This window comes from Psammomys obesus, unplaced genomic scaffold (assembly GCF_907164565.1).
Source record: "Psammomys obesus unplaced genomic scaffold, mPsaObe1.curated_primary_1811, whole genome shotgun sequence".
Lineage (NCBI taxonomy): Eukaryota > Metazoa > Chordata > Mammalia > Rodentia > Muridae > Psammomys > Psammomys obesus.
The window spans coordinates 1,528,399-1,540,571 of NW_026590598.1; positions in this window are offsets into that span (position 1 = coordinate 1,528,399).

The following is a 12,173-nucleotide window of genomic DNA, read 5'->3' on the forward strand; positions in this document are numbered from 1 at the left end:
CCTCTACTCAGTGACTAGCTACATCTACTCCCAGGCTAGGGGGTGTGGTTGTGTACACAGGCCCAGGCCCCACCCCAAACTCCCTCCCTGCCACCTCAGGCTCTTCTTGGCTCTCAGCCTTTCGGAGTCTCCAGACCCCACCCAGGCACTGCCTGGGCCTGCCCTGAGGATCACACCACTTGATGCAAATGTTTGGGCTGTGGCTGTAACACAGCTTGGAAACTCTGAGGTAGCCTTTGAAAAGCAACTTAGTAAACATGTCTGTAGCTTCTTGCAAGTTGGCTAGACCAACTTTTTCAATCAGAGAAAAAAGGAAAAGTATACCAGCCCTTCCACGTATTGCCATGTCTACATAACAGTGCAGTGAGTTCAGCAAAGGACAAGGAAACAGCATTCATGGGGGCGCACTGTGTCTGAACACCTCTTTAACCACTTTGTAGCGTTGGATGCCTGAGACATTATTGCAGTCCTAGTAAGCAGGATGTGCCAGTTGCCAGGGGGAAGGACATTCCTAATGAGCTCTCAAGGAGCTCATTTTGGGGATTTTCCTACTCTTCTTTAGAATGTTCCTCAGCACAGCTCTTGGTATACCACCCTTTAACTTAGCTAGCTCCTACCTACCCTTCAGCATGAAGTTGCTGCCTCTAGGAGCCTCACCCAGTGCCAGGAAGGCTCCTAAAGCTACCAGTCCTCATGAAAACAGTTCCATAGTGACTTTTCAAATCCAAGGAAACCTTGCAGAATGCCTTTTAAAATGGTCCCATGATGAGAAGTGTTCAAGGTTCCCACCACTGGCTGCAGTGCTCTTTGTTCTGGAAAGTCTGCAGCCTGCTTCTTCTTGTGGATGGGTAGCGCTGGATCCTGGCTGACAAGTAAAGGGGAGGAAGGCAGCTATGCCCTGGAAAGGCAGCTACTTCCCAGAGCTGTTGGGGAAACTGAAGAGCCATTGAGTAACAGCGCTGTGAGATGTCATGAAAGGAAGAAGGCTCCAGTTGCCTCTGCACACAGAGTGATAGAAGGCCATTCCGGGCTTTTGGGAGCTTGGATTTCCTGAATTTTTAGGGCTGGTGTATTATTCATGCTTGTGTGTATTGAAATGTTTCCATAAATGTGAGTTTCTAGAGCCAGTGATTCTGGAACAGGGAGGGTCTGGCCAAAGTCTGGTAGTTCAGATGACTGAGATGGGTCCCCTGAAGAATTAGCAATGTTGAGGGCCCTTGGAAAGCCCAGGAGAAATGCCAGCCTCTGTAAGGACTCTGGGTTCAACCATCTCATTCATTCATCATCTATTAAGCTTCATGCCACCATGTGCCTTTGGCATGATATAACACCCCCATATCTACCCAATGTGTGCTCACATTTTTCCTTCACTAAACAATAGAGTCACACAGAACTTGAGATATTAAGTGACTAAATGGGTCCTCATAGAGGAATTCATTGTACCCTGTACTTCTCACCATTTATCTGACCATGGGAGGATCACACAAAAAATGAGGATGACAGAAACTTGCCTAGGATCTGGGCGTGCTCAACACCCAGGCCCTAATCCAGCTGAGTGCAGTGGGTCCCCAGATCTTAGTATATGTGGCATTCATATTTCAAAGTTCAGAGTGATGTTTTGGGTTGCATGTTAGGTTCTGTGCTGAGTACATAATACAGACTGTGAGCCTCCAGTCCTGAAAGGAGCACAAATAACCCTTCACATTAGAAGGGAAAGCATAGAGGAAAACAGAATTTAGTTTGAGTGAAGGGCAGGAAGTCTCTTTAGCCTGGGACCTGAGGTACTAGGAAACGCTGCTCAGGAAAAAGGATTTTCCACTGGGTCATGCAGTGTCACAGAGCTAGCTAAGCAGAAGGGGGTCAAAGGAGACCTTGGCACAGTGCTTGTGTAGGGATGGAGCATGTGTGCAACGGGTCAGAACATGTGAGTATACAGAGATGGAGCTTGTGCCTCACAGCTCGTTCTTATTTACATAAATGCCAAACAAAGGAGGGATGGGCATGTACAAGCTTGTAGTTTGAAAGGGAGTGGCCTGTTGCAGTTGAAAATGGCCAAGGAATGGGGAGGGAGAAAGCAGGTGAGGTTTGGGACTGGGTGAGACTCACAGACTAACAAAGGCTATCTGGGGTGATGAGCTTACAGAGTAGGGTACAACGAGGACTCCTCCCAGAAGTATTTTCAGGTCCCACCTGACTGGTGGGAAATTCAGGGTACTGGTAAGAAGTGCATGACACAATCTGTTCTTTTGTGAGGGTCTGGTTCAGGGTACTTAGGTGATCTGCCAAAGTGAGGATGATGGTAGCTTAAATGAGATGAAGGAAGATCAGGCTGAAGAGGGGTAAAGGCAGAGGTTGGAACAGTCATGTTGTATAAGTGAAACTGCCCAGCCCTAGTGTTGGTTAGGGTTGGCTTAGATTTTTCACCCATCTGACTTTATTTAGGGTTCTTAAGCACTTCTACCTCCCTTCCACCCACTGACCAGAGATAGGGGAGAAAGAAGGTTATTAGGTAAAGGGAGTTGTAGACCTTTTTAGAAGTAGTTCTTTAGGATGATACCAGCAGTCCAGTCCAAAGGCCAACACTGTTAGTATTTAGGCAGCCTGTTTCCGGGTTGCCTAGCAACCTTTGATGTCATCATGTGTCTCCATCCAGGTAGCCACACCTGGCAGGTATAGTTGACCTGCTCCATAAAAAGGCTCAACCCGCTACTTTGTCTCTCTCTTGCCTTCTTGCTCTTGCACACTCTTCCTCTCTCCTGCTCTTCCCCTCTCTCTATCGGGCCACCCTCCCCCACCATGTCTTTCTCTCCCTCTTCTGCTTCTTCTTCTCTCTCTCTCCCACCTTGCCCAGAGAGAGTCTCTGTGACCTCCTCCCCTTCCCTTAATAAAACCTTGAATGCCAGTTGCACAGTGTGATTTATGAATCTGCTGTATAACTCTGCTGCACAATCCTAACAAACACCAAGCAGCCACACAAATCAGCACGATTCAGAAGATTGGGACAGGTCAGTGAAAGCCACAAGACTGTTGGATGGCCCTGAGAAGTTCTCTGGAATGTTTCTCTCTGTCAAGTATGAAGATCAGCGCTGTGATGTTGATCCAAAAATCGACATCTCACTGTCTATCCTCTCCTCTGTGTCCACCCATGGATGTTCTCAGCTGGCCAAGGCCATGCTCCTTGCATGAGAGAGCTCACAGCGAAACACCACATGCCCCCTCACAGGACAGTTTCTAGCAAAACATCACATAACCCAACTGAATCTTCAAAGAAACCAGAAGCTCCCACTTCAGGTTAGAGATAAGTGACCCAGCATGTCAGATTCGAGGGAACATCTATGTGGTCTCAGAACATAGGCTCATGTAGAGGCCCAGCCCCCGTGTCTCCCAAGTGGTGGGACAACTCACTGCCTCTGTCCAGCCTGCCTGTTAGCCTCCACCCACCCCAGGCCTTCTGCGGTCTAAACCCTCTGGATCTCTAGCAGGCTCCACCATGGATTTTTCCACTGTTGGCTCTGCCCAGCAAGGCAGTGTGCCCAGCTTGTGGGTTTGTTTATCCTGCTCTGGCGTCTTCCTGTCACCTTTGGCCACAGAGAGCTGTCATACACTGGGGCCTCTCATCTGCTCTCCAGATGCCACTGTCCCCCACAGCCTATCTCCTGGGCCATGTTAGGGGCCAGTCATCCCTTTTTTAGCTCCATCTAGCCATTTTACATTTCTAATTCCATTTGCTTTCAAAACACTGCTTTCATTCTTTTCAAACTCCTCCTTTTCCAGATTGTTCTATTTTCCCTCCTTTCTTGGCTTCTCATCACTTCCTTAAACAGAAATACCACTGCTTTTAAAACTGTAATATCTGAGGGTGGTAACACACGCTTAAGTTATCATTAAATGATTCAGTAACATGGGAGGGAAAGAGGGAAGAAGGGAGAGAAGAAGGAAATAAAGAAAAAAATCTAAACACTGTACTAACGTATGACCAGCACGAGATTTTAATCCCTTTGCTTCTTGTATCTTGTTTCTTGATTCTCCTTGTTTAGATGCTGAGGATTTCCAACTCCTGAATTCTCTTCTGAAAAAACAAAAACAAAAACAAAAACAAAAAACAAAAATCAAACCAAAAAAAAAAAAAAAATCTCCCACAGAGCGCTAGGATTCTGGGTGGACGAAGGGGCTCCGGAGGGAGTTTTGCTGGAACCCGTTAAACTCCATCAGCTGCAGTGGGCTTTAATGTTCATGTCTCACTGCAGACTTGGAGCAGAGATTCCCCCTCAGTGTCCATCTGAGGCCTTCTGAGCTATGTCATGAAGAGGAATGAGGTTTTTGGTTCTGTTTCAGGAAGTTGGGTTTGGGGTAGGATTAGCCCTCTCTAGCTCCAGCTTTTTGGGCATACATATTACAATTCTAAAGCCTGGAAGGAAGCATTTTATCCCTTTAGACAAAAGCCTTGTCCTTTTTTAATTTTTATTTTTTGAGACAGAGTCTTTCTACCAAGCCATGGCTGTCTTGGAACTCATTTGTAGGCCACCCTGGCCTGGGACTCACAGAGATCCACCTGTGTCTGCCTCCTTCGTGCTAGGCTTAAAGGTGTAAACCACCACACCTGGCCCATCCTTAGTTCTTTAAGCAATCATTCAATAATTTGGATTTAAGTTTCTTTCATTATAATATTCCTTACAAATTTTCTGACATTTGGAAAATTGATCTTTTGCTTTCAGCTAATTCTGCATTGGTGAGTTGTACTCAGCATCGAGGCTTTGGCTAAGCTGGTAAGCATCAGGCTATGTTAGTGGTTGGTAGACAAACATCTCTGGTGTTTGTTTTCCACTGGTGGCCTTCAGTAGCCCAGGACAGGCACAGAATAGGCAAACAATTGCCTCCATCCATCTGGATCTGAAGTTTTAACCTGATCACGGACACAAGAAAATGAACCACAAACCAGGTGTGGTGACTCAGATCTACAAGCTCAACACTCAGAAAGATGAGACAGCAGGGTAGCCTGGGTTATAATAGTGAGTGCCAGGGCAACCTAAGCTATAAAATGAGACTGTTTTAAAATAAGATGAGGAAGGGGTGGCTGGGGAAAACCCAGAGACATTTAGCTTGTTGGAGTAAGAGGAGGCATGAGTTTACTCAGGGGTGGCACTGGGGAGAAAATGGAGGTGTTGAAAATGGAGGTTGAGTTGAAGGTTAAAATAAACTTACAGAGATATGGGATGGGAGTAAATATTTACAAATTGCACAAATTGGAAGGTTCCGTGTAGCTGATCAACGGATATCTGAGCTGTGCGTTCAGCAGAGGGCCAAATTCGAGACCCAGCTGAGTGTGGGGGAGGAAGATAACAAAGCAGTGGTTCAAAACCACAGCTGATGGGTAATCGCAGGTGTTGAGGTACCCTGGACACTGGCTGGATGCAGGTCACGTGACCCAAGTGCCCACGTCTCCCGGAATGAGACAGAGATGGAAGATGTTGGGAGAAAGGAAGAGGCAGGCCTCTTTGATGGACACTTGATTGTTGAAGATCCAGAACTCCAATTCATCAGTCCTGTAAAGAGGATGGGGCTGGCTCAGGGCTGGTGGTTCCCAGCTATGCTCTGCTGTGTGTTTGGTTGGAGTCTGTGTGATTTGGGGGCTTAGGGCGGTGCAGGGTGCTGCTTGCAGGCATTGCCGGACTCTTGACATTTTAAAGAAACATACCCAGAAAGGGGAAATTAGTTATAACCACTAGAAATGTGGTACAAAGTCAGTTAAGTGATGAGACAAAGAAAGGTCTTCATTGTATTTGGCCCAGTGGAATGTGGCTTAGTGGACAAATGTAAGCTCTGGGTGCCACCTTCTGGAATAGTGTAGCATTAACACCAGCTCCTTTATCTTCATTCCCCAAATTTCATAATGATGCCTGGGCACAGAAGGTAGAATGGACAGCACATAATGTAGAATTCGTAAGGTTACCAAGCAGAATAGGCAGGGGTGTGGGGTATACAGGAGACATTCTCAGTCCCCTCTGTCCCCAGGGCAGTTTCTATGGATGTGGCTTGTGACCACCTTGTAAACTGAGCCCCGATCTCTTTCTTGCCTGTCAAGTCCCGCTAGGTCCATAGCTCTCTGGGTTCCCTTCCTGAGGCTCTCAACTCACCCTCAGGCAACAGGAAAATGAGAAAGAAACTTGCAGGAATTTTAGTCACAAGGGATTACATCTCTGAGTTTTAGACTTCTAGGTTAACTCCAGGCTCTTGAGGTGAACCTTGGTCTTCTAGCCTTGGTGTCCTTATAATGCCCAAATTGCCACAAGGGTCATGAGCCCAGGGTCACTACTCGCTCATTTGTCCAAGGAGGTAATATGTCCCTTCTCATAACCTTGCAGCCTGGCCTGAAACGCTGGGCCCAGCTACTATGGCCCCATATATCTGTCATGTGACAGAAAGCTGAGGAGCACACTTTGATCTGAAATGTCTGTCCTCCAGAGTTAGGGACCCACAAAGCCCTGCTGTCAAGGTACTGGCCAAGGCAGCTCAGGGAAACCAATGCAGTAACGATGCTGTTGACAACACAGACCCATATATATTTTTTAAATTAAGATTTTCTCATAAAATATATTTTATCGTTTTTCTCTCCCCCCATTCTTACCAGATCCGCATTCCCTACCCATCCAACTTCATATTCTTTATTTAAACAAACAAACCCCAAACCCAAGAAACATGCACACACACAACTTTACAAAAGAGAAATACAAATAAACAAGCAAAAGGCCAATAAGGTTTAAAAAAAATACCCAGACAAAGCAAAATGAGGCAAAATATCTACAAAAATCCCGGTGAGTTTGTTTTTGTTTGCCAAGTATTTCTGGGTGTGTGGCCTGCCTCAAAATATGTTAACATACATAGTGAGACTCCATTGGAGAGAGGCAATTTTTTCTTTACCAGTGGGTACCAATTATAGCTTCTTAGTTAGAGGTGGGAACCTGTGTTTGCTTCCCCCTTTCAGTGCTGGAACTGTCTGGCTGGAACTTGTACAGGCCTTATAAATGCTACTTATAAATGCTACAACAGTTTCTGTGAGTTCATACACAAGGGGTGGAACACAAGGGGTGGAACTTTTCCCAGTCTCCCCACTTCCTGTCCTTAGCCCCCCTTTTTCTGATTATCAATATTTTATTATTATCAAATTTATGTGTATTTTTAAATTAAATTTTTATTTTTTATATTAATTACAGTTTATTCACTTTGTATCTCAGCTGTAGCTCCCTCCTTCATTCCCTCCCAATCCCACCCTCCCTCCCTCATCTCCACCCATTCCCCTCTCCACTGATAGGGGAGGTCCTCCTTGCCTTCCATCTGACTCTAGCTGCCACGGACTGACCCAGCCAGGAGTCCCTCACCCTCGGGAGAATCAGGCATTTATTCGGATATCAGGTTAGGCACACATAGGTGAAATGACAGAGACCACACCAGGTAGTTGGTTTGGATCTGCTGCGATTTACTGAAGTCAAGCCAACACTTATATAGTGATTACATAAAGAAGCATCTTGAAGTTGACATACTTCCTGGAGCATTCAGACTTTTTACCAGCAATACAAGTTTACATTTTAACTGAAAGAATAACCTGGTAGAAGCAGTGTCTACAAAAAATCTTGGCCTAAAAGCTTTTATTTTTTATTAATTACACTTTATTCATTTTGTATCCCCCCATAAGTCCCTCCCTCCTCCCCTCCCGATCCCACCCTCCCTCCAATTTCTGCATGCATGCCTCTCCCCAAGTCCACTGATAGGGGAGGTTCTCCTCTTCTTTCTGATCCTAGTCTATCAGTTCTCATCAAAAGTGGTTGCATTGTCCTCTACTGTGGCCTGGTAAGGCTGCTCCCCCTCAGGGGGAAGTGATCAACGAGCAGGCCAATCAGATTATGTCAGAGGCAGTCCCTCTTCCCATTACTATGTAACCCACTTGGACACTGAACTACCATGGGCTACACCTGTGCAGGGGTTCCAGGTCATCTCCACGAATAGTCCTTGGTTGGAGTATGATTTTCTGGGAAGTTCCCTGTGTTCAAATTATCTTGTTCTGTTGCTCTCCTTGTGGAGTTCCTGTCCCCTCCAGCTCTTACTATTTCCCACTTCTTACATAAAATTCCATTCACTCTGCCCATCAGTTGGCCATCAGGCTCAGCATCTGCTTTGACAGTCTATACTGCAGAAGCTTTCAGAGGCCCTCTGTGGCAGGTTTCAAGGTTGTTTCCTGTTTTCTTCTGGCTTTCAGAGGCCCTCTGTAGCAGGTTCCAAGGTTGTTTCCTATTTTCTTTTTCTTCTGATGTCCATCCTCTTTGCCTTTCAGGATGGGGATTGAACATTTTAGTTAGGGTCCTCTCTTTTGCTTAGTTTGTTTAGATGTACAGATTTTAGTGGGTTTATTCTATATTGTATGTTTATATGAGTGAGTATATACCATGCATGTCTTCTTGCTTCTGGGACAACTCACTCAGGATGATCCTTTCCAGGTCCCACCATTTACCTGCAAATTTCATGATTTCCTTATTTTTCATTGCTGAGTAATACTCCATTGTAGAGATGTACCACAGTTTCTGCATCCATTCTTCAGTTGAGGGGCATCTGGGTTGTTTCCAGCTTCTGGCTATTACAAATAAAGCTGCTACAAACATGGTTGAGCAAATGTCCTTTCTGTGTACTTGCGCCTCTTTTGGGTATATGCCTAGGAGTGGTATGGCTGGATCTTGAGGAAGCGCTATTCCTAGTTGTCTGAGAAAGCGCCAGATTGATTTCCAGAGTGGTTGTACCAGTTTACATTCCCACCAGGGTTCCCCTTTCTCCACAACCTCTCCAGCATGTGTTGTCCCTTGAGGTTTTCATCTTGGCCATTCTGATGGGTGTAAGGTGAAATCTCAGGGTTGTTTTGATTTGCATTTCCCTAATGGCTGATGAGGCTGAACATTTCTTTAAGTGCTTCTCTGCCATTCGATATTCCTCTACAGAGAATTCTCTCTTTAGCTCTGTTCCCCATTTTTTAAGTGGATTACTTGGTTTATTGTTTTTCAGCTTGTTTAGTTCTTTATATATATTGGATATGAGTCCTCTGTCAGATAAAGGGTTGGTGATGATTCTTTCCCAATCTGTAGGCAGTCGCTTTGTTTTGATGATGGTGTCCTTTGCTGTACAGAAGCTTTTCAATTTCATGAGGTCCCATTTATTGATTGTTGCTCTTAGAGCCTGTGCTGTTGGTGTTCTGTTCAGGAAGTTTTCTCCTGTGCCAATGAGTTCTAGGGTATTCCCCACTTTTTTTTCTAGCCGATTTAATGTGTCTGGTTTTATGTTGAGGTCTTTGATCCACTTGGACTTCAGTTTTGTGCAGGGTGATAAGTGTGGATCTATTTTCATTTTTCTACATGTAGACATCCAGTTGGACCAGCTTCAACCATTTGTTGAAGATGGTATCTTTTTTTCATTGTATGGTTTTGGCATCTTTGTCAAAGATCAGGTGTCCGTAAGTGTGTGGGTTTATTTCTGGGTCTTCTGTTCGATTCCATTGATCCACCATTCTGTTTCTATGCGAGTACCATGCAGTTTTTATAACTGTTACTCTATAGTACAGCTTGAGATCAGGGATGGAGATACCTCTGGAAGATCTTTTATTGTAGAGGATTGTTTTAGCAATTCTCGGGTTCTTGTTATTCCATACAAAGTTGAGAATTTTTCTTTCCAGGTCTGTAAAGAATTGTGTTGGCAATTTGATGGGAATTGCATTAAATCTGTAGATTGCTTTTGGTAAGATGGCCATTTTTACTATGTTAATCCTGCCAAGCCATGAGCATGGCAGATCTTTCCATCTTCTCATATCTTCCTCTAATTCTTTCTTCAGAGACTTGAAATTTTTTTCATACAAGTCTTTGACTTGCTTGGTTAGGGTTACACCAAGGTACTTTATGTCATTTGTGGCTATTGTGAAGGGTGTTGTTTCTCTAATTTCTTGCTCAGCCCTTTTGTCTTTTGTATACAGGAGGGCTACTGATTTTTTTTTTGAGTTAATTTTGTATCCGGCCACTTTGCTGAAGGTGTTTATCAGCTGTAGGAGTTCCCTGGTAGAGTTTTTGGGGTCACTCACGTATACTATCATATCATCTGCAAATAGTTATAATTTGACTTTTTCCTTTCCCATCTATATCCCCTTGATCTCCTTAAACTGTCTTATTGCTCTAGCAAGGACTTCCAGCACTATGTTGGAGAGATATGGAGAGAGTGGGGAGCATTGTCTTGTCCCTGATTTCAGTGGGATTGCTTTAAGTTTCTCTCCGTTCAGTTTGATGTTGGCTATAGGCTTGCTGTAAATCGCCTTTACTATGTTTAGATATGTGCCTTGTATCCCTGATCTCTCCAATACTTTAAACATGAATGGATGTTGGATTTTGTCAAATGCTTTTTCAGCATCTAGGGAGATTATCATGTGGTTTTTTTCTTTCAGTTTGTTTATATGGTGGATCACATTGATGGATTTCCGTATATTGAACCACCCCTGCATACCTGGGATGAAGCCTACTTGGTCATAGTGGATAATATGTTTGATGTGTTCTTGGATTCGGTTTGCAAGTATTTTGTTAAGTATTTTTGCATCAATGTTCATAAGGGAGATTGGCCTGAAATTCTCTTTCTTTGTTGAGTCTTTGTGAGGTTTAGGTACCAAGGTGATTGTGGCTTCATAGAATGAGTTTGGTAATGTTCCTTCTGTTTCTATTTTGTGGAATAGTTTGAAGAGAATTGGAGTTAGCTCTTCTTTGAAGGTCTGGTAGAATTCTGCGCTGAAGCCATCTGGTCCTGGGCTTTTTTTGGATGGGAGACTTTTGATGACTGCTTCTATTTCTTTGGGGGACATAGGACTATTTAATTGATTTACCTGGTCCTGATTCAGCTTTCGTAAGTCAAATTGATCAAGAAAATTATCCATTTCATTTAGATTTTCAAATTTTGTGGCATATGGACTTTTGAAGTAAGTCCTAATGATTGTTTGGATTTCCTCAGTGTCTGTAGTTATGTCCCCCTTTTCATTTCTGAATTTGTTGATTTGGGTGGTGTCTCTCTGCCTTTTAGTTAGCTTGGCTAAGGGTTTGTCGATCTTGTTGATTTTCTCAAAGAACCAGCTCTTGGTTTCATTGATTCTTTGAATTGTTTTATTTGTTTCTAATTGATTGATTTCAGCCCTGAGTTTGAATATTTCCAGCCGTCTACTCCTTTTTGGTGTGTCTGCTTCTTCTTTTTCTAGGGATTTTAAGTGGGCCATTAAGTTGCTTGAATGAGCTGTCTCTAATTTCTTCTTGAAGGCACTTAGTGCTATGAACTTTCCTCTTAGCACTGCTTTCATTGTGTCCCACAAGTTTGGGTATGTTGTGTCTTAATTTTCATTGAGTTCTAGAAAGGCTTTAATTTCTTTCTTTATTTCTTCCCTGACCCAGCTGTCATTTAGTAACAAGTTGTTCAGTTTCCATGTGTGTGTAGGCTTTTTGCTATTTCTGTTGTTGTTGAAGTCCAGCTTTATTCCATGGTGATCAGACAGGATACAAGGGATTATTTCAGTCTTCTTGTATCTGTTGAGGCTTGCTTTGTGACCAACTATATGGTCTATTTTGGAGAAGGTTCCATGAGGTGCTGAGAAGAAGGTAAATTCTTTTGTGTTTGGGTGTAAAGTTCTGTAAATGTCTGTGAGGTCCATTTGATTCATGACCTCTGTCAGAGATACTGTTTCTTTGTTTAATTTCTGTTTTGTTGACCTGTCCTTTGTTGAGAGTGGGGTGTTGAAGTCTCCCACTATTAATGTGTGGGGATCTATATGTGGTTTAAATTTTATCAATGTTTCTTTTACAAATGTGTGTGCTCTTGTATTTGGGGCATAGATGTTCAGGATTGTGATGTCTTCCTGGTGGAATTTTCCCTTGATGAGTATGAAGTGTCCTTCCTCATCTCTTTTTATTAATTTTGGTTGAAAATCTATTTTATCAGATATTAGAATGGCTACTCCTGCTTGTTTCTTGGGTCCATTTGCTTGGAAAGTCTTCTTCCAACCTTTCACCCTCAGGTAATATCTATCTTCGTGTCTTAGGTGTGTTTCTTGTATGCAACAGATTGCTGGGTTTTGTTTACGTATCCATTCTGTTAATCTGTGTCTTTTTACTGGAGAG